At 41.8% G+C, this 20,936-nt stretch overlaps 1 protein-coding gene across 1 annotated transcript in view; it reads left to right on the forward strand.

The window, feature by feature from the left end:
- The window catches only part of LOC136856878 (uncharacterized), a 1,002,838-nt gene that overhangs the window by 523 nt on the left and 981,379 nt on the right, over positions 1 to 20,936 (forward strand). The gene's annotated exons all lie outside the window — the stretch shown is intronic.

Below are 20,936 nucleotides of genomic sequence, written 5' to 3' on the forward strand. Positions count from 1 at the left end.
GTTGTACCAGAAATGCTAAGTGAAACACATTAATTTAGCCGTGACGTGAAATATTGATCGACGTTGATATTTAATAATAAATTATTCTGTGTACGTTGGGTTTCATACAGCGGAGCGGTCGGCCTGTTCGTCAAGTGTCGTGAGGGCAAATATTATTCCGTTGTGTACTGTATGCCTTCCTCAGTTAATCAGCCGTGTTGTTCTGTCAATGTCATGTTCGTCATAATTGCATGAGTCACACTTTTTCTCATACTTATTATGCATTTGAGATGTCATACATAATATCCTTGTGTTCACTCGGTGTATACAGTACATGGAGTCTAATTCAGTATTTTTGAGGTAAATACACAATTAATGGAGATGTGGCCGTAGTCGACGCCCATGCGTGAAAGTGAAATTATTTTGACCGGCGTCGTCGTTGTTTTCGTTTTGTCTCTCGTTTCAGAGAGATGGGAGTATGTATCTGAGGCACGGTACGTTCCGCCCTAAACGTTTCGTAACTTGTTTTCTTAACATAATAAGAATAAAAGGTTTTCTCTAGCGTATGATCTTCAACTTTCATGAAAATTCAGATGTAGTTGTGAATGTGTCGCAAAAATCTTAGTACTAACTTGAATGATCTTTGTTTTCGTGTGTATTTGGCGCACGTTTACAACGTACACGATCCTAACCTCATAAAGCACGTGCACTAATAATATACAGTACGTAATTTTGCGTATCTTACGAAGTGATGTTAATTTTCTTTACACATGACGCCTTTTGGAACTCAATATTAAAGCACGTGGCTGTATGTTAGCTGTCGCTCAATAGGCGGTGTTTGATATGACAATGACAGTTCCCTCGTCGCTGTAGGAACAACTATGCCAAGGAATGCAGAGCACTGTCACGCCCGTCACGCTTCACCTGCTCCTGCATCTAGGCTGCATGTACACACTGGATTGATTTAATGTTTGCATGAAACTTTACTCCTCGCTGTTTCTCTGCGCCTCCTTATCTGCAGTTTTCACTTTCTGGTGCTCTTTAAATATCAGATTTCGGAAGGAAATGATCAACAAACTCTTGAGTACCGGTAATGGTTTCCTTTACTTTAATGAAACGAAACTGAACGAAAGTGTGTCATAGTAACAGTTGTGTCATATTAGTTAATAATAATAATAATAATAATAATAATAATAATAATAATAATAATAATAATAATAGTAATAACTCTGGTCTGTTAGAAAGACAAATTATAAATGTAATGCGTGATCCAGCGGGGTCCATACGCAAATAATAATAATAATAATAATAATAATAATAATAATAATAATAATAATAATAATAATAATACTCTGTAAAACTTTGTTTTTATTGTTAAATGTTCCCTTGCTTTCGAGACCAGAGGCATAGTGCCAAAACCCTCGAATGCTCGTGTTTTTGTTTTGTTTGGCTAGTAGTTTAACTCACTGTTGTAACACATCGAAGGTTTTCAGCGACGCAAGGATGGCAAGAGTTTATACATAATGCTTGATAGTCTTGTGTTCCTATGGTGTCCGTAGTGATGCCCGTAAATCGAATCGTAATGAGGGAAGGCTACGCTAGATATCGCTCGACTTTCTAGCAAATTTATGAAATCATTGTTCGGCATAATAATACAGTAACAACATTGGCAGTAGGCCTACATATCCCAGCGAATACATATGGGATTTCGCAACTCTGTAAGCCCCTCATTCCACGTAAAAACGTAGGTCCTGCTTTTGGCGTGGAAATACTTCTAAATCCATTCTGAGGATAACTGGTGAAAATCGGTGGTCATATATTTTACCACCAGAAAGACATTATATAAGGCTGAGGATGTCGTTACGCTGACCACGTGAACTCCAGTTTCTGCAGGTCATCCGGCGGACCAGTAGTCGTCATGGCAGTCCAATATTCCAACGGGTTGTTACGCCACGTGATTTGTTGTCGAAAGCATTTCTCATGTTTGTAATTTTATTTGTTCTCATATACGCCTATGATTTAAAGAGGACTTTTTTAAAGGGATTATTATTATTATTATTATTATTATTATTATCATCATCATCATCATCTGTTTACCCTCCAGGTTCGGTTTTTCCCTCGGACTTAGCGAGGGATCCCACCTCTACCGCCTCAAGGGCAGTGTCCTGGAGCTTCAGACTCTTGGTCGGGGGATACAACTGGGGAGTATGACCAGTACCTCGCCCAGGCGGCCTCACCTGCTATGCTGAACAGGGGCCTTGGGGAGGGATGGGAAGATTGGATGGGATAGGCAAGGAAGAGGGAAGGAAGCGGCCGTGGCCTTAAGTTTGGTACCATCCCGGCATTCGCCTGGTGGAGAAGTGGGAAACCACGGAAAACCACTTCCAGGATGGCTGAGGTGGGAATCGAACCTACCTCTACTCAGTTGACCGCCCGAGGCTGAGTGGACCCCGTTCCAGCCCTCGTACCACTTTTCAAATTTCGTGGCAGAGCCGGGAATCGAACCCGGGCTTCCGGGGGTGGCAGCTAATCACGCTAACCACTACACCACAGAGGCGGCATTATTATTATTATTATTATTATTATTATTATTATTATTATTATTATTATTATTATTATTATTATTATTATTATTGCAGAATAGCATTTCATGGTGGTCGGGGCACCCGTGTGTCTGCCTAAATTTGCTATTTAATTTTAGAGCGAGAAAATAAAATATAATTTCAGTACAGGTTTCGTGACTTCTTTTTGGGTAATGAACGACGACTGTCTTCCTTGAGGGTAGGTTGAGAGTCGTATGATAAGTTAGAAGGGTCACACCACCGCTTACGTTTGTTTACTAGACCGAACTTTTAGGATTCTCTTTAACTCACGAGGATAATAAATTGATTTGGTTCTTTTATTCATCTCACGAAGAGAATTGACCTAGGGCTGCATTCATGTAATACCTGGGTAATGCTCAAAAAATGATACTTACGAAAATGAAATGTCGTATGGCTTTTAGTGCCGGGAGATCCCAGGACGGGTTCGGCTCGCCAGGTGCAGGTCTTTCTATTCGACTCCCGTAGGCGACCTGCGCATCGTGATGAGGATGAAATGATGATGAATACAACACATACGTGCCGTAGGAATTAACCAATTATGGTTAAAATCCCCGACCCGGCCGGGAATCGAACCCAGGACCCTCTGAACCGAAGGCCTGTACGCTGACCGTTCAGCCAACGAGTCGGACACTGATACTTGTAATACTCGGATACTCGTTCGTTTCACTTTCGTGATCTACAATCGTCTGATAATGGCAAAAATTAATAAATAACAGTTACTTCAAAATATTTATACTAACCAAAAAAGTAAAAAGAGTGAAGTTAGTCTTCCAAAATAAATTGCATATAAGGCTGTGATGGATTGTGAATAACAATGCAAAAGAGTTTGTTTACATTTTTCTCATTGTGTACACTAATTTGAAAGAGAGGGATTTTCACACGAGGAATATGTAAAGTATATGCCACCCCTAACTCTTCAGATGTGTTGGAATAATTGTATTGTAGTCACAGACACGTACGTAGTCTTCTGGACAAGTTAATTTTCTCAAAAATACTATTTAGGTCTACTCTTAAAACTGTCGGCCACACATCTTTTTTTCAACAAAAATAATATACGATGGGCTAAATCTTACACATTCCAGCGAATGGACGAATCTGTTGTGAAGTTGAGTTGACTGTTTCTAAACAGATTGTAAACCAACAAAATTATTTTTTCGAAAGAAATATACGCCTCTGTGGTGTAGTGGTTAGTGTGATTAGCTGCCATCCCCGGAGGCCCGGGTTCGATTTCCGGCTCTGCCACGAAATTTGAAAAGTGGTACGAGGGCTGGAACGGCGTCCACTCAGCCTCGGGAGGTCAACTGAGTAGAAGTAGGTTCGATTCCCACCTCAGCCATCCTGGAAGTGGTTTTCCGTGGTTTCCCACTTCTCCTCCATGCAAATTCCGGGATGGTACCTAACTAACTGGTACCACGGCCGCTTCCTTCCCTCTTCCTTATCTATCCCTTCCAATCTTCCCATCCGCCACCAAGGCCCCTGTTCAGATTAGCAGGTGAGGCCGCTTGGGCGAGTTACTGGTCATTCTCCCCAGTTGTATCCCCCGACCCAGAGTCTGAAGCTCCAGGACGCTGCCCTTGAGGCGGTAGAGGTGGGACTCCTCGCCGAGTCCGAGGGAAAAACCGACCCTGGAGGGTAAACAGATTAAGATGATATAGAAGAAGAGAGAAATATACATAGGGTCTATAGAATATTTGTTAAATAACACGAAATAAAAAAATAAAAGACTACACTCTCCTAAAAATGTTCTGTTTCTATGCAAAAAGGACAAGGAAATTAACTGGACGAAAAAAAGGTGGTGGTTCGCACTGCAGAAATCACCTCGCACAGGAGAAAGGGAATAAAAATGCTTCACCAGAAATATACGCATGCACTGATACTGTGTGTAACGGGTACCCAGACTTTCGGACTCACACCGATATAACAGGTTCCCAAGTATTTTCACTTCGGGTAACCACCGTACCGAGCTCTATAGCTGCAGTCGCTTAAGTTCGGCCAGTATCCAGTATTCGGGAGATAGTCGGTTCGAACCCCGCTGTCGGCAGCCCTGAAGATGGTTTCCTTGGTTTCCCATTTTCACACCAGGCAAATGCTGGGGCTGTACCTTAATTAAGGCCACGGTCGCTTCCTTCCCAGTGCTAGCCCTTTCCTGTTCCATTGTAGCCACAAGACCTATCTGTGTCAGTGCGACGTAAAGCCAATAGCAAAAAAAAGGTAACATCCGTAACGGGTATTCAAATGCCTGAGCCCTGCCATAAGCCCAAAACTGGCCCTCTTTGCAGACATTAAAAGTAATCTCCGTACAGATTATGGAGGATCCTGGAGGAGTAAGTTAATTCAGTTTTCTGTAACCTCAACACTGACAAGGGAACATACCTGAGGAGTGTGTTCAAAAGGTGCTACTTCCACATCATTAATTTTTTAGTATTTCATCCACATGCATCGCAGTACTTGAATACTATCGAATGCCATGAACAATCCAGGTCGGAAAGATGTAATTCCTTAAACGTAGTACGATATCCGATCACGGATACGTTCCATGTGCCTTTTATTATACGTTTCCTTGCGTTTTTCCACAACTTTGCTTAGCGCCTTCTGAACAGACATCTCTCATCTATCGCGTTCCACTCAGATTTTAATGAGACATAGCTAACCTTAAAGGTTTCATAGATCTGAATTTGAAATATCATTCGAAACAAACCGAAGTTTTATTGAACTATGCAAACAATTGCTCTCAAGAAAATATAATCAGCTTACGGAGATTGCTAACTCCATAGAACGGATTATTTGTAGCAACTGTCTTCGCTCCGTTACTAGCGTTGCAGACTACGAAGTAGAAGGCCTGGGATCGAATCCTACATGATATGATTTCCCCCTTCTTCTTTTTTATACTTGTTTTCTTATATTTCTGTTTTGTTGTATTTGAGTAAGCCCATCTCATGTCATGGGCCAACATTAAAACACATTCACACATAATATAAACTGCTTCCTTAAAATCCTACAAATTAAACAGGTAACGAAATTAATAATAAGTCACTTTAGACCGGCATGTACCCTTTTCGTTAGGCTATATTATGAATATATCTAATTCCACAAAAATGTTCAAAACATAGCAGTTGATCACAAATTCTGCAACATATAAGGGCTGCAATTTCAAAAATACTGCATGTTTTAATATGTGATCTGTCGAAATATATATTCTTCACACTTTTAATTTTTCAGTTTGTGTTCCTTGATACCCGGCGTAATTCCATGTGCATTTGAACATTGGTTGGTACTTTACTGAACACACCTGATTATTTGATAATGGGCACACGATTACGTAAACAACTCTTTATATTTATGCAATTTTGCAAAATCATGAAGTATTTTACCAAAACACTTCACTTCTTGAAAACAGAATAGATCTAAAGATTGTAATAGAAGTTTACAACCAGGAGGAATTGTAAGAATATCTGCCTGTGCATCAGAATTACTGTATATAAACTTGGGCTCTTGCCCATTATAACTATTAAGAAGTAAAACAAGCGTTTTGCAAGTGTAAGAAGCCAGACCATATTGATTAAATTGTATAATCTTTTTCCATCTTCCCTAGGAAATATTACATTAGAGAATGAAATCTTAAAGGAAGTGGATGAATGTTGTTACTTAGGTAGTAAAATAACTAACGATGGCAGAAGTAAGGAGGACGTAAAATGCAGACTAGCACAAGCAAGGAAGAGCTTTCTTAAGAAAAGATATTTCCTCGCCTTGAACATTGATATCGGAATTAGAATGATGTTTTTTAAGATTTTCCTCTGGAGCGCGAAAGTGAACCATGGACAACAACCTGCTCAGAAAGAAAGAGAAAATAAGCTTTTGAAATGTGGTGTTACAGAAGAATGCTGAAGGCGAGATGGATAGATCAAATCACGAATGAAGAAACACTGAATCGAATTGGTGAGAAGAGAACGATTTGGCGAAATTTGACGAGAAGAAGACACCCAGGGCTTGTGCAGTTTGTTTTTGATGGAAGTGTAGGTGGCAAGAACGGTAGGGGTAGGCCAAGGTATGCATATGACAAGCAGATAAGAGCAGATGTAGGATGTAGCAGTTACATAGAAATTAAAAGATTAGCACAGGATTGGGTGACATGGAGCGCTGCATCAAACCAGTCCACGGACTGATGACTCGAACAACGAACAATAATTGCGTTGTGAGTTTTATCGAGGACATCATTCACCTCTAGCTCGACTTGAAGGAAGTCCAAAATTACCACGTTTTTCTTGTAAGCAGAGGTAAAATTCAGGCAATAGACAACCTGTTTTGATAGTAGATAAATGAATCTGGTCTGCGCTGCACACATTATTCTCTTGTTCCATTATACATAATGACTTTGTTAATATCATATCGGGCCGATGACCTTTAAACAACAAGCTAATATCATTACTCTGTATGTTCAGTCCGTCAGCGATGCCGCTGGTGGGATCCTGAACAGCTCTGCCGTCAGCTGTCATAGATGGCCTAGGCATCAATCAACAGGCGTACTAGGGAAATGAGGAGTGAGGTAGTTTCCCATTGCTTTCCACACCAAGCCAGAGTTGCTATTACTTATCAGTCTGCAAAGCCCACTGAAATGCATACACCAACCGACCCTATGAGCAAAATTTTCACACCATTCATAGCAGGGACTGGCTGCATAAGGATTGGCGTTACTAGCATCGCTCATACCTCAGTCACTTTCATATTGTCAAAGCCAAGGATAAGACAGAGACAGATCTATGAAAGTAACAAAATTGCTCTAGCCTATACCAGAAGACATAGTGCACTGTAAACATTAGGTCCTGCAGCAAAGGCATAACCATTACTCTACCGATCGGTATTAGTGAAGTACTCGTCTTCATATTCACTGAACTTCGTGTTGCTTCTTGCGACAAACCATTTGGAAACTTCAACTAGTTCCTCCTATTTCTTTGCATAGATTTCTACCCACATATATTGTCACTTTTCTACTTGTAATGTGATATTTCCTTTTGAAACGTTACAACCAGCAAGTCAGTGTTTTAAAATCAAGACCAATTGTTTTGGCATAGTTGAGCCCCCAAATTTGTAAGTTGGTGTCGAATACCGGTCTGTATTCATTTCGGGCTTTAATAAACTGCTGATTAACATGTTGCTCTAGTTTCCTGAACTCCAGTCTACGGGTACCATTGCTTTCAACAACCTGTTTACAATACTTGACTGTGTTTTTCCCCCTCCATTCTTTGAAAGTATATGAATATTTTACTCACTGAAGACCACAATGTCTATTTCTATCTTTTATTTGATTTAGATAACACTCGATACATCATACTGCTTTTTAACGTGTTCATATAGTGCAGTGGTATTCTTTCTTATGAAATGCGTACGTCCGTTCTGCTCTTTCCTCATAAGGCTCGTCTGTATCCTCTTCATCAGCTACATAGAAACCTGCTGCGACCATCAAAGCTTCTTGATCATTACAGTTGTTAACTAATAAATCTAGTTAATTTTCGTATAAAGAACAATTGTCTTGTCCCTTAAAGAACTCGCAATTTCACAAACATTACTGAAAGTGTTACGAACAATTTGAGAGAAGTCGCGAGCGGTGTTTGCTAGGTTCATTTCACGAACTTCGATCCCTGTTCATCAATACAAGGTATATACACAAATACAGTACTTGTCTTTAGCGTGAAACACTATCAACTGATGTCGACAGTCATTTTGTTACAGGAGTTGATGAAAGTGCAACAGGTAATTAGAACTCTCATGTCATCATCATCATCATCATCATCATCATCATCATCATCATCATCATCATCATCATCATCATCATCATCTGTTTACCCTCCAGGGTCGGCTGTTCCCTCGGACACAGCGAGGGATCCCACCTGTACCGCCTCAAGGGCAGTGTCCTGGAGCTTCAGACTCTTGGTCTGGGATACAAATGGGGAGAATGACCAGTACCTCGCCCAGGCGGCCTCACCTGCTATGCTGAACAGGGGCCTTGTGGAGGGATGGGAAGATTGGATGGGACAGGCAAGGAAGAGAGAAGGAAGCGGCCGTGGCCTTAAGTTAGGTACCATCCCGGCATTCGCCTGGAGGAGAAGTGGGAAACCACGGAAAACCACTTCCAGGATGGCTGAGGTGGGAATCGAACCCACCTCTACTCACTTGACCTCCCGAGGCTGAGTGGACCCCGTTCCAGCTCTCATACCACTTTTCAGATTTCGTGGCAGAACCGGGAATCGAACCTGGGCCTCCGGGGGTGGCAGCTAATAACGCTAATCACTACACCACAGAGGCGGACGATGTATCATGTACAGAGATAAATTAAAACACATTACAATAAAGTCCTTGTCTAGAATACTCAGTGTAACTAGTTTGTATCACTTCCTAGGTAATTCTAACATTTGAATGGAAATCGAAAACAAGTAAAATGTAAATAGCATAGAAAAGATTATCAAGTCTGTACTGAAATTACATTTCTTTGAAGATGTAACATTTAAAAATTCAGTAATTAGTCATATTTTGGTAAATAAATAATTTCAAAAAAGTCATTGACTTCTAAAAACGTTTTCGAACTTTCAAACAATGCACATTTGGGACCGAACCCGAACCTTCTCGATAGGAGTCCAATACTCCACCAACTAAGCTATCGATGAGCATGTAACATTGTTGCCATAAAAGCGTAAATCCACACGTGTAAGAAGTTGCACTACCGGGCGAGTTGGCCGTGCGCGTAGAGGCGCGCGGCTGTGAGCTTGCATCCGGGAGATAGTAGGTTCGAATCCCACTATCGGCAGCCCTGAAGATGGTTTTCCGTGGTTTCCCATTTTCACACCAGGCAAATGCTGGGGCTGTACCTTAATTAAGGCCACGGCCGCTTCCTTCCAACTCCTAGGCCTTTCCCATCCCATCGTCGCCATAAGACCTATCTGTGTCGGTGCGACGTAAAGCCCCTAGCAAAAAAAAAAAAAGAAGTTGCTTTACGTCACACCGACACAGACAGGTCTAATGGCGACGAGGAGATAAGAGAGTGGGAAGGAAGAGGCCGTGGTCTTAATTGAGGTGCAGCGTCGGTATTTGCCTGGTGTGAAAATAGGAAACCACGGAAAATTATCTTCAGGGCTGCCAATAGTGGGGTTCGAACCCTACTAGCTTCCGAATTCAAGCTCACAACTGCGCACCCCTAACCACACGGCCAACTCGCTCGGTGCTTTTCATCAATTTAGGCCTTTTGTACTTAACTTCGGCATTTTTTGAATGTTATTCCTTATTTCATGTTCAAAGAGCCTTCAAGTAAGCTCTGTTTATTGTAGTCTGAGAGGGGTGCGATGGATATGTTCCTTTGTAAGTAGGATAGATTCATTAGCCCTATGCCAGGCTCCCTTAGCCTTCAGGAATTAACCTGGTTATTATTGTTTATTTATTTATTTATTTATTTATTTATTTATTTATTTATTTATTTATTTATTTTCCAAAAATAGTTGCTAAAATTTGTAGGCGGCAAATGGAGAAAGAGCAAGCCCCACATACACAGAAGTTTCCCAATTTCCGTTGACTAAATATAAGTTGCTGTACATATTACTGTACAATCTGCGTATGTTACATGTAACTTATACAATTTTACACATTAGCACTTGTATATAGGATGTCCTTGAAAAACGTTCAATATTTACAGAGCAGGCAGCACGCAACAAACGAAGGAAGAAAATGTCCTCTAAACATTGATCACAAATCTGATATCTTCGGAGTTATAATCCGTTACCACCACCATCAATAATCACGATGTCCCAGTAATTTACGGAGGGTCGTATGCAAAGAAAGACGGACATACCTGTACGTTCCTACCTATCCATTGGTCATAAACGTGCTAGAGTGTTGCGTTATGGTTTTATTATGATGGATGGGGCTCCGGCCCATTTTCATCGTAGAGTTAGGCGACACCTAACACGGGTCATGAGGCCAGTACCTTGACCTCCTTGTCTGCCTGACCATAACCCTTTTGGCCTAGGGGACATGTAAAAACCATGGTGTATGCGATCGCCATAAGTGATGTGGATACACTACGAGAACGCGTGTTCAATGCCTCCGATGCAATTCGTTAGCTGTCAGGGGTTTCCAATGAATGCGTGATTCCATGCGACGTAGGGTGGAAGACTGCACTGCAATGGATGACGGTCACATCGAGCACATTATGGTGACCATTGATGGTAGCGGACCATAACTCTGAAGATATTGGGTTTCCCCTTCGTTTGTTGCGTGCTGTCCCCCTCTTTGAATATTGGAACCTTTTTCAAGGATACCCTGTATACATATAACTCCTGTGAATGATCCCATTGACACATATCTTATAAATCAATTGGATAATCACACACACATACACACACTAATAGAGGGAGAGAGAGAGACTTGTTATATACAGTTTCAATTTATACGGGTTTTAAGGTCCTGGAGAGTACGGACCTACTCGCTTCTGGTGTGCGTTGAGTGAACACCGGGACCATGTGCCTATCGGGAAGTCAAAGTCTCGTGTACAAATATTCCGTCTTCCTGATGGGGTGTAGAACCCTTGTCCGTCCGACTGATCAAGCAGGCCTTTACCGCCTCGGTCTTCCATTCGTAACATCGACATTAAACAAGAACGGTTAGTGGTCGGCTCTATGATTGCCCGCTTCCCTTGTATCTAATCTGGTTCTCATTCCTGTTGTAGTCTGAGTGTAACCCAGGGCTACGTGCCTGTGCGATAAGGAAAATCAATTCTTGGATTTTCTGTTGGGGAATAGTACCCTCTACCTTCTACACTCGCATTTACTGCCTCGGTTAGGCAGCACCTTCTGATCACAAAACCGAGTAAGTTGGCTGAGTGGTTTGGGTCACGTAGCTGTGAGCTTGCATTCGGAACTCCACTGTCGGCAGCCCTGAAAATGTTTTTCGTTTACTCCCCATTGTCATACCACGCAAATGCTGGGCAATTATTAAGGCCATGGTCGTTTCCTTCCCAGTCCTGGTTCTGCCTTATCCCATAGTCCTCATAAGACCTGTGTTTACCGAGCTCGATAGCTGCAGTCGCTTAAGTGCGGCCAGTATCCAGTAATCGGGAGATAGTGGGTTCGAGTCCCACTGTCGGCAGCCTTGAAGATGGTTTTCCGTGGTTTCCCATTTTCACACCAGGTAAATGCCGGGGCTGTACCATAATTAAGGCCACGGCCGCTTCCTTCCCACTCCTAGGCCTTTCCTAACCCATCGTCGCCATAAAACCTATCTGTGTCAGTGCGACGTAAAGCAAAAAAAAAAAAAAAAGACCTGTCTTTCTCGGTGCGATGTAAAACCCATAGCGAAAAAGGAAAAATGTATCGCTACGTAATACTTCTTCGGACATCATCATGGCATTTTAGAGGTGTCAGTCGTACAAATAAACTGTGATATTCTTAGTTCCGAAATTAAACCTCCAATAAACTAGATCATGTCCGGTTCCATGGCTAAATGGTTAGCGTGCTGGCCTTTGGACACAGAGGACCCGGGTTCGATTCCCGACAGAATCGGGAATTTTAACCATCATTGGTTAATTTCCTTGGCACGGGGGCTGGGTGTGTATGTTGTCTTCATCATCATTTCATCCTCATCACGACGCACAGATCGCCTACGGGAGTCAAATCGAAAGACCTTCACCTGGCGAGCCGAACCCGTCCTGGGATCTCCCGGCACTAAAAGACATACGCCATTTCATTTTAACTAGATCATGTGAGAAACACTGTGCTCGATCAGTCAATCAATCAATCATAATTAATCTACATTTAGGGCTGTTACCTTAGAAATTTATCGAAACATTTCCCTTGATAAATTATTCGAAACCCTAAATTCTCTTCCTATAAAAACACATTTGCCGCGACTTGTCTTGAATTCCAGCTTTGTCCTCGTATTATGATCTTTCCTACTTTAAATGGTGAAGTGACGGGTTCTCCAACGTTGAGAAATATATCTGTTTTTGCGTATTGATCGCTCTTGCTCTCCGATAATGAATCGTTATTGAACAAGGCTAAACATGAATTGCCTAAAAAGAAACGCAAGCGAACTTGATTGATTCTATTTTATTTTCATGAGTTTCTAACTGGTGAAATGCATTATGGAGGAAGTCACCTGATTGACACATAGAAGCTGAAAAGTAGATGACTAAAGAATAAATATCCAAGTCCTAATATCGATATTATTCAGGACTGAATGCTCCTTCATATGTTCATCTATGTGTAGCTATCTTTCGTAATTGGGTAGATTATCACTAGCATTATGGACATTAATGAGGTTGGTAAACATGAAATAGAAGTTGTTATATCATTCTATATTTTACCTCCATCAGTAGACCTCCATTTCAACCAGGAATGTTAATTGGAATGACTTGGCAATTATTTCGAAACTCGTCTGTGTTGATTGGAATCCGAACTGCGGTCACCTTGATGATCGTGCTTTGGTATCGCAGAGCTCAGAGTAAACATTAATCTGTGGTATCAACGAATGTCTTCTTATTCTTATTCTTATTCTTATTCCCCCCCCCCGCACGCGCGCTTACTCTTGAATAGCATAATATTATACGTAGACTTCAACAGGCATTACCTTACAACTGACTGCTCAGGCTCTGGACACATCTGGACCTGCTCAAGTCCCGCTGTGGCAAAAGAAGAGATTTTCTGTGGGAACTTCCAGAGGGTCGGTCGAAGTGTGGTCGTATTCAAAGTACATTTGTCCCTCTTCCTGGCCTTTTCGCAATTATTTGGGGTCAGCACTATAATATGTTGAATAAGTGCAGTTGTTACGATCGAATGCCTTTGCTGATTCCAAACCCATTTGAAGGAATGTATTCTCTATTCCATGTTTTTGCGATGCTTGGTAGTTTGACGTATTGTTTTTGCATGAAGAGGTGAGTGAGTATTGGGGCGAACACAAACGAATTAACCAGACGCGTCTAAAAACCCCGAAGCTGGGGCTCTCTGAACCGAAGGCCAACCTGTCTCAGTCCTGTCCTCTGTACCGGCTGCTTCTATCGTTAATTTTGGTGGGATATGACTCCTACGGCGGCTGATTAGCTGAGGCGATAAAATTGTGCTTGATTCACCCGAGAGGACCTGAGTTCGAGACAAGACTGTTGCTGCCCGGGAGGTCTTAGCGGTGATAGTTAAAATATGGATAGAAGCCAACCTTGTAATCTCAATTTTCATCCTGAGTTAGATAGAGGAAAATTAGTTTTACAACCTTAATCCATTAAATGGGAGTCTTCATGGTCGTTCTACTTGGTCTTAGTTCGATATATTTTTTTTTTTTTTTTAATTTTCGAGCGACGGTGTGAGGGGAGGGAGTATTGTAGGTGGTTCGTGCAAAATTTCGATATCGTATTTCTGACGTATCATGAAGATTCACAACCACTAGACGTCGAAAAACTTGTTTTCGCAACATAACTGTGATTTAATTCGTCGTGGGAGCTCCATTCGAGTCATTTGGGCGGCAGATATCATCCCATCCGACATTACTATGCTTGTCTCATTTCAATCAGCGATTTCGAGCGTTGGTTCTAAACTCATTTTAATTAAGCTGATCCCCATTAATAATGACTTATTGGGCGGCATTTTTCGAACACCTTGTATAAACATCAGTGGCGGCTGGTGGTATCTGAAGCTGGGTGTTGCACCAACATTTTCAATGTCACATTTTAATAGCTTACCTAAATAACAAGAAACTCTGTTATTGTTAAGTAATGAGCTGCATTCCCACTAAAACTGAAATATATCTGGCAATTACAACCCAGGATCTAAGAGGCTAATTATACACTGCAACTACAGTTACCGGTACGCTTAATAATAATGTTATTGGCTTTACGTCCCAGTAACGACTTTTATACGGACGCCGAGGTGCCGGAATTTAGTACAGCAGGAGTTATTTTACATGCCAATAAATCTACTGACATGAGGCTGACGTATTTTAGCACCTTCAAATACAACCGGACTGAACCAGGATCCAACCTGCCACGTTGGAGTCACAACGCCAGCGCCTCAGCCGTCTGAGCCACTCAGCTTGCCACAGTTTCTTTTGCCTCACTTGAATGGAAAATTTGCCGTCCTGTTTTTCATTGAAGCAAGTTGTTGGTAATATTGTGGGTGGTCTGGTATGTTGTGGATAATAAATTACCCAGCAAGTTGGCCATGCGGTTAGGGTCGCGTAGCTGTGATAGTGGGTTCGAACACCCTGCTGAAAGCCCTGAAGATGATTTTCCGCGGTTTCCCATTCTCACACCAGGCAAATGCTGTAGTTGTGTCTTAATTAAAACTATCCCATCGTCACCGTAAGACCCATCTGCGTCGGTGCAACGTAAAGCAAATTTCGTTCATTTACAAAATTGAAATAAAATTACCTTTGCGAGAGGAGAGAAAGTAGGAAGGAATTAATCTCCGCAGAGTGGCGCAACCTAACGGGGACTTTCGGAACTGTTTCTCGATAGGGGACTTGCTAGTCTCGTGCAACTCCCTGAGACGGATACTGGCGAGTATGCTACCTGATGTTATAAAGGCTTAGGCTCGTCCCTGCTGAGGTACACTGCGCCGCGCTGTCCGCTAGGGAGTTGCCGTAGGAAAGCAAACCCCCTGAGTTTGATTCGAAGCCAGCAGAGTTTATTGTTCCGTTATGAAGCATTAGTACAGCGAACGACAAAAGATGGTTGACTTTAACATGTTTTCGAATATATGTTAGGTTTATTAAACTAAAACATCAGAAGAAAAGACGACAAATGAAGTGCGAAATTATTGGGAGTTGTGCAATATTGCAACAATACCACGCACCGCCGCTGATAAACACTACATCTCACGATGTAATTGATACTCTTTGTTTTGCTTTCACACTGATTCGCCTTTCTGGGGTTCAACTTGGAAGAAATCACAGAAATCAGTCAAACATAACTTGCAGTGATTCAAGATTCTGATAAAACAAGTCGGCTCGGCGATAAGATGCACGTAAACTTACCAGAGAACTGCACATTGCTCCTCATCAATCGATTTGCCGACACTTGCTTTTGTTGTTCTATTTTTAAACATGATTCCGAAGAGAGGTTTGGTTTTAGTGGCATATGATTGATCGTAAAGGAGATCTGTAGGGTACTTATATCGGTTGCCTATTACTGCTTCAAATCAGCCATGAGCCATGAAAATGCAATCTTCCGTTTTATTTTAGAAGCCCTTCGTTTCACGCTGAATTGCTTTTGTTCAGACCATTACGAAAAGTCAAGGGCAGACGGCTGTGTAAATATGTGGAACTGTCAGTCATAAAGTTTCGTATTCAGTGATGATATCGGGGAGAAAAGTCAGAGAATGCTATGTGGTATATTTCTTTCTTTCTTTCTTTCTTTCTTTCTTTCTTTCTTTCTTTCTTTCTTTCTTGTGTTGTATTCTTTTGTGACTGCTATCCTTCAGGATATCCGTAATGTGCAATTAATGTAGACCTACTTCATCTATGACATGAAACTGAAAACTTATGCAATATTGTAATTTTAACCGTCATTTTCCTCAGTATTGTGTACTACTGAAACGAATGAATGGTTTGGTTTATGTATCTATAATTTTAATTAAAGTGAGAATTGGGGAAGACTTGGTGCATGTTTAATTTCGACTCTAGGCTCAAGTCGGACATATACTCTCTGTATGAATGCAGATATTTTATATTAGTATAAAACACGGGGACGCGCTGATACTCGACCCGAGTGCTCCGCTTCGAATCTCGCCGACTTCAGTTGCATTTTTTAGTAGGTCCAGCGCGAGGTAGCAAGAAGTGCATCCTTTCTAAACACCCCGACTGAATCCTAACCTGAGCCTTAGTACTTACTCAACCGATCCTACCTAAAGGCCGGGAAAATAATATTTAACGGCAGTTCAATAACTGTACATTTCTAAGACTTCGAATTGCAGCAGTTAATTAATTCAGGCGAATTTGCTGACAAAGGTTTCTCGCATTTAAGCTCTCTTAAACGTCAGTCCACTACTTCGGTGGTCGATCTCACAGCTTGAGCATTTCAGACGAGAGCATAGTCAAACACACTATGCCTCCAGTCAGTCTCCACAAAGAGAATATCTGTTTTAAAATCTTACTTTTTCATACTTTCCTATCCGATTTACATCGATAAACATTTTGGCATCATACCACGTCATAATTAAGTACGCATCTAACATTTTATAAATTAAGTATTGATAAAGTTGTAAATATATTACTACCGTTACCGCATATGATAAGAGGTAGGAAAGTGGGTTTTGTCCAAGTAATTTTCTCTTAAATTATTATTATTATTATTATTATTATTATTATTATTATTATTATTATTATTATTATTATTATTATTATTACTAAATATTTCTCTCTCAATCTCCTGTTTTATCCATATTCTTCCACCTTTCAAGTGCCGCGTACTGCCAAAGATCTTCGCCATTATGGTTGAAACAAGCCTCACTCTCACTGGACGCTTACCAGTTCTATTCCCCAGTCGCTGAACCTCGTGTACATCTGCTTCCCTGCTGCTGGTCTTCAGACTTCCATTTAATAGTTCTAGTACTTTAGCTACTAGATCTTCTTTGGCTTCCTCCGGTAACCCGTATACAAAGGGTACTAGGAAAGTTTTGCAATACGCAAAAGCGGTTGGCTGAACACCCCTGCTATGGTGAGGGATGAAAAAGAGGGGTGAAAACCGATCTAGAAGACAGCAAGGCGCGACCTTCATACCAGTTGTTACCAAGCAGTGGGATTGAAAGCAAGTTAAGATGTCATTGTGGTCTAAAGGTGAATATCGCGCAATTATCCCCTACAATTTTGCTCGTGGATTAACTGTTGACCAGTCCCTGGAGGAAATGACTCCTGTGCTGGAGAAAGATTGTCCACATCGTACAACAATTTTACGCTGGTACAAAGAGTTCCAAAGGGGAAATATTTGGGGTAGAAGACGATCCTCGTTCTGGGCGACCGTCTGAATCAGTGACTGAGGAAAACATTGAAGCTGTGAGGAAAATGTTGGAGCAAGAGAGGCGGTTGACATATCGGCAGGTAGAAGAGACCCTCCACATCCCTGCACCAGCTATTCATTCAGTTCTACACGCCCATTTCCATGTTACAAAGGTTTGTTCCCTTTGGGTGCCCCATTCACTTTCAGAGGAACAAAGGGAACATCGAGTGAAATGGTGCCGAAAAATGCTAAAACAGTTTGAAAATGGGACTTCGCGTAACGTCAGTAACATAGTTATAGGTGACGAAACTTGGCTTTATTATTACGATGTCCCAACAAAACCCCAGAACAATGTGTGGCTGTTTCAAGATGAGGGTACTCCTGTGACTGTGCGAAAATCAAGGTCAGTGAAGAAAAGGATGATTGCAGTATTCTTCACTAAACTGGGCATCCTGACTCGGGTTGTGCTAGAAACATACAGGACAGTTACTGCGAAGTGCCACAGTGAGACTTGTCTGCCTCTGGTCATCCAGGCTCTCAAGCAGCTCCGTCCAAGGTCACGCATCAACACTTGGATCTTGCACACCACAATGTTCCAGCACATCGTTCTAATGTAACAATGGATTTTCTTGCCAGATCAGGGTTGACTGTGCTTGATCATTCTCCAGATAGTCCTAATCTTGCCCCATGTGACTTCGCACTCTTCCCAGAAGTGAAGATGAAGCTGAAAGGGCGGCGTTTTGCAACCGACGAGGAGCTTCCGGCAGCATGGGATCACGAGTGTGAAAATGAAACCGAAGAAAGGTGGCAGAGTTGGCTCAGTGACTGGTTCCGACGTATGGAGAAGTGTATTGAGTGTAGTGGAAATTTTGATGAAGTCTAAAGCGTTCACTCACATTGCAAAACTTTCCTAGTGCCCTTTCTATAAAGTAGTTAGGGGTTTCCTGCTGATGCTTTCTCTATTGCCACCTCAGTTCCTTTATCTCTGCTTCCATTTTCTTCGCCTTGTCTTTCAAGCTTTCTATTTTCTGGTTGTTTTGAACCACAGTCTCTCTTATACTTTCTTTATTTCCTCTTTCATGCAGTCGTTTAATTCTCTTAATTCCTTGGATTGCTCCCCTAGAAGTTCCTTGGTCTGCTCCGCCTGGCACGTCTCCTTGACAATTTCCCTTATCTTTTCTGTCTCTTCTCATCCAATGGCACTTGCCGGGCTGAGTGGCTCTGACGGTTGAGGCGCTTGTCTTCTGCCCCAACTTAGCAGGTTCGATCCTGGCTCAGTCCGGTGGTATTTGAAGGTGCTCAGATACGCCAGCCTCGTGTCGGTACATTTACTGGCACGTAAAAGAACTCCTGCGGGACAAAATTGCGGCACCTCGGCATCTCCGAAAACCGAAAAGTAGTTAGTGAGACGTAAGGCCAGTAACGTTAGCCTATTACTACTGAAGCTGTTATCAGTAGTGTGGTAAGCCCCGTCTGATGACCGGTACTGCATTCAGTGTCACGCCTGGCGAGTTCACCTCGCGCGTACCGACGATCTGCCGCCGCGGGGTATTGCTAAATAGGGATTCCCATGTCTGCACTTGCTTACTAAACCACCTTCTGCTTCGCTTGCTCGATTACAACTGTATTATTATTATTATTATTATTATTATTATTATTATTATTATTATTATTATTATTGCTATTTGCTTTACGTCGCACCGACACAGATAGGTCTTATGGCGACAATGGGACAGGAAAGGCCTAGGAATGGGAAGGAAGCGGCCGTGGCCTTAATTAAGGTACAGCCCCAGCATTTGCCTGGTGTGAAAGTGGGAAACTACGGAAAACAGTCTTCAGGGTTGCCGACAGTGGGGTTCGAACCCACTATCTCCCTAACCGCATGGCCAACTCGCCTGGAATTATTATTATTATTATTATTATTATTATTATTATTATTATTATTATTATTATTATTATGTAAACGCACCCCTGATGTCGCTCGAGCGAGAGCTAAAGATCATGTTATTGAGGCATTCTGTTTGTCTACATCCAGGAAGTTCCCTTTACCTTTGAAACTTCGTAGGAGACCGCCAACCACGTCTCATCAAGCTAGGGCGTGTTCAAGCCCGCATACGAGTGCACGCGTTGCGGATAGCTCTAAAACAAACCACTTTATGACCGGAATATTCACTTTCACGACCGTTATCTTACTTGATTATTAGTGCAGTATAAGACGGGACCTATTAGAGGTGGCAGCCTTGACAGCCCCCTTCTTTCTTTTATTCTACATTTTGAGAATGTTAATGTTTTTCTTTTTGTAGGCTTTGTCTTCAAGACGAATAAAGAAGCTGGCAGCAGTTAATATACAGTCCAGTAGATAATGTCAAAACCTCTATATGGAAGCAGTTAATTATCTTTTCTGTAATTATACGATGACCCTGAAAGTTATTTTTTGTGCGTATTAAGATGCCTCCTTTGATAACTTCTGTTGTTATTATTACTGTTAATTGGACAAGTTTCGTTCTCGTATACAAAAGACCCTGCTTGGTCACTGCCTACAATAAAATTTCCATTCATCTCCCTCTCTGTGGGTTAGGGCACTGTTACAGTTCAAATGTTGGACAAAACCCTTTCATCTCGCTTATGAGTAGAACTCCACATGGGACATGATAGCTTAGGGATATGATCACGTACTAAGGCGGTCATGATTGAAATTCTGGTCAGTGGGTGTAAGAACTTGGAAATAAAAAGTCACATTTCTGTGGTTTTGATTCTGCGTAAACCTGAAAAGTTGATCTGCATTAAGAACTCTCTGCGAGTTGAACAGTGCACTATCTGAGTGATTTGGCAACACTCTAGGGATCGTGTAGCTTTAAGCTTACTTTCCGGAAGGGTCGGTTCGCTCCCCACCGTCGGAAGTTCTGAAGTTAGTTTTCCGTAGTTTTTCGCTTTTACTCCTGGCAAATGCCGGGTCTAACTATACCTTGATATCACAACAGCTACCTTCCCATTTCCAAATCCTTCCCATCCCTGAATAGCTGTAAAACAGCCGATGTTCGTGCGAATTTACACAACACTTGTCAGTGTATTTGCTGGCACGTTTAAAATATTATTTTTTAGAGCAAGGTATTTTCTTTTGATAGAAGAAAAACCAACTTTAGAACTATTTGCAGTTGTTATCTGCAAGGGGGAAACAATTGCATTTTATTTGAGGAGACAAGACTTACGCGTACATGCCTCTGTCAGCGGTTTCTTGTGACGTACACGCTTCCTTGCTCCCTGTGGCACTTTGCACTTTCATATTCTTTTGCATTATTGCTGATCTTCCTTCCCGTATAAAAGAACTCCATGTATCGGGTTAATATTCAAAACCTACTGACAGATACCCAAAGCATTTACAATGTTGCCAG

The sequence above is a fragment of the Anabrus simplex genome, chromosome 1 (assembly GCF_040414725.1).
Source record: "Anabrus simplex isolate iqAnaSimp1 chromosome 1, ASM4041472v1, whole genome shotgun sequence".
Lineage (NCBI taxonomy): Eukaryota > Metazoa > Arthropoda > Insecta > Orthoptera > Tettigoniidae > Anabrus > Anabrus simplex.